The 2,993-nt window shown below is 34.7% G+C and overlaps 1 non-coding gene across 1 annotated transcript; it reads left to right on the plus strand.

Moving 5' to 3' along the window:
• The first annotated feature begins 958 nt into the window (after positions 1 to 958).
• LOC112731006 (small nucleolar RNA R71) lies at positions 959 to 1,066 on the plus strand. Its single transcript, XR_003166802.1, has one exon. It is a non-coding gene; the product is annotated as a small nucleolar RNA R71 (small nucleolar RNA).
• Positions 1,067 to 2,993: the final 1,927 nt, after the last annotated feature.

Below are 2,993 nucleotides of genomic sequence, written 5' to 3' on the forward strand. Positions count from 1 at the left end.
CCTCATTCTCTTCAGAAGAGGAATACTCATCAGAGCTCATGAAGGGCATAAGGAGGTTCAATGGAATCTCTATGGTCTCTAGATGAGCCTCAGAGTCCTTTGGTTCCCCAGAGGGAGGCTCCTTATTGATCACTGGACGTCCCTGGAGGTCTTCCTCCTTGGGATTCACGTCCTCTCCTCTCCTCACAGGTTCGGCCATGGTGCTTATGTCAATGGCCTTGCACTCTCCTTTTGGATTCTCTTCTGTATTGCTTGGGAGAGTACTAGGAGGGATTTCAATGATCCTTTTACTCAGCTGGCCCACTTGTGCTTCCAGATTTCTAATGGAAGATCTTGTTTCATTCATGAAACTTACAGTGGCCTTGGATAGATCAGAGACTAGACTTGCTAAATTAGAAGCATTTTGTTCAGAGTTCTCTGTCTGTTGCTGAGTTGATGATGGAAAAGGCTTGCTATTGCTAAACCTGTTTCTTCCACCATTATTAAAGCCTTGTTGGGGCTTTTGATCCTTCCATGAGAAATTTGGATGATTTCTCCATGTTGAGTTATAGGTGTTTCCATAAGGTTCACCTAAATAATTTACCTCTGCTATTGCAGGGTGCTCAGGATCATAAGCTTCTTCTTCAGGAGAAGCCTCTTGAGTACTGTTGGATGCAGCTTGCATTCCATGCAGACTCTGAGAGATCATATTGACTTGCTGAGTCAATATTTTATTCTGAGCCAATATGGCATTCAAAGTATCAACTTCAAGAACTCCCTTCTTCATAGGCGTCCCATTACTCACAGGATTCCTTTCAGAAGTGTACATGAACTGGTTATTAGCAACCATGTCAATGAGTTCTTGAGCTTCTGCAGGCGTTTTCTTTAGGTGAATGGATCCACCTGCAGAAGTGTCCAGTGACATCTTTGATAGTTCAGATAAACCATCATAGAATATATCCAGGATGGTCCATTCTGAAAGCATGTCAGAAGGACACTTTTTGGTCAACTGTTTGTATCTTTCCCAAGCTTCATAGAGGGATTCACCTTCTTTCTGTCTGAAGGTTTGAACATCAGCTCTAAGCTTGCTCAGCTTTTGAGGAGGAAAGTACTTGGCTAAGAAAGCCGTGACCAGCTTATCCCAAGAGTTCAGGCTGTCTTTGGGTTGAGAATCCAACCACAATTTAGCTCTGTCTCTTACAGCGAAAGGGAAAAGCATGAGCCTGTAGACTTCAGGATCTATTCCATTAGTCTTAACAGTATCACATATCTGCAAGAATTCAGTTAAGAACTGAAAAGGATCTTCAGATGGAAGTCCATGAAACTTGCAGTTCTGCTGCATCAGAGAAACTAATTGAGGTTTTAGCTCAAAGTTGTTTGCTCCAATGGCAGGAATGGAGATGCTTCTTCCATGTAAATTGGAATTAGGTGCAGTAAAGTCACCAAGCATCCTCCTTGCATTATTATTATTTTTGGCTGCCATCTCCTCTGCCTGTTCGAAAATTTCTGAAAGGTTATCTCTGGATTGTTGTATTTTAGCTTCTCTTAATTTTCTCTTCAGAGTCCTTTCAGGTTCTGGATCTGCTTCCACAAGAATGTTCTTATCCTTGCTCCTGCTCATATGACAAGGAAGAATGGCCAGAAAAATGATAATAATAATAGAGATCCTTTATACCACAGTATAGGGATCCCTTTGTGAGTGGAAGAGAAGGGGGAGACAAAGAATGTGATGTAAAGGAAAAAATGCAACTGTACGAATGGAAGAGATGTGAGATGAGATGTTAGGATATGAATGAATAAATAGAATAGAATGAGAGAGAAGGAGGGAATTTTCGAAAATTATTTTTGAAAAGGAGTTAGTGATTTTTGAAAATGGTTTTTGAAAAATTGTTAGTAATTTTCGAAAATTAAGTTTTAAAAATTAAAATAATTAATAAATTAAAAAGAAATTTTGAAAAAGGGGAGAGATATTTTCGAAAATGAGAGAGAGAGAGTTAGTTAGGTGGTTTTGAAAAAGTTAAGAAACAAACAAAAAGTTTGTTAGTTAGTTGAAACAAATTTTGAAAACCAATTTTGAAAAGATAAGTAGTTAGGAGGTTAGGAAAGATATTTTGAAAAGATAATTTTGAAAAAGATAAGATAAGAAGATATTTTTTTGAAAAGATATGATAGAAATTAGTTTTTGAAAAAGATTTGATTTTTAAAATCACAATTAATGACTTGATTCACAAGAAATCACAAGATATGATTCTAGAACTTAAAGTTTGAATTTTTCTTAACAAGCAAGTAACAAACTTCAAATTTTTGAATCAAAACATTAATTGATTATGTTATTTTCGAAAATTTGGTACAAAAATAAGAAAAAAATTTTTGAAAAATATTTTTGGAATTTTCGAAAATAACTAAGAATTTTGAAAAAGATTTGATTTTCAAATTGAAAATTTGATTTGACTCATTGGCAACAACTTGATTTTAAAAATTTTTGAAAAAGTCAACTCAAATTTTCGAATTTGATGAGAGAAAAAGGGAAAGATATTTTTTTGATTTTTGAATTTTTATGATGCAAGAGAAAAACATGAAAATTATGCAATGCATGAAATTTTTAGATCAAAACATGTGATGAATGCAAGAATGCTATGAATGTCAAGATGAACACCAAGAACACTATGAAGATCATGATGAACATCAAGAACACATTTTTGAAAAATCTTTAATGCAAGGAAGACATGCAAGACACCAAACTTAGAATTCTTTAATGCTTAGACACTAAGAATTCAAGAATGCATATGAAAAACACTATACAACACAAAACAAAAAATCATCAAGATCAAACAAGAAGACTTACCAAGAACAACTTGAAGATCATGAAGAACACTATGAATGCATGATATTTTCGAAAAATGCAAGATGCATATGCAATTGACACCAAACTTATGATATGACTCAAGACTCAAACAAGAAACAGAAAAATATTTTTGATTTTTATGATTTTCTAATTTTTTTGGATTTTTATG

This window comes from Arachis hypogaea, chromosome 12 (genome assembly GCF_003086295.3).
Source record: "Arachis hypogaea cultivar Tifrunner chromosome 12, arahy.Tifrunner.gnm2.J5K5, whole genome shotgun sequence".
Lineage (NCBI taxonomy): Eukaryota > Viridiplantae > Streptophyta > Magnoliopsida > Fabales > Fabaceae > Arachis > Arachis hypogaea.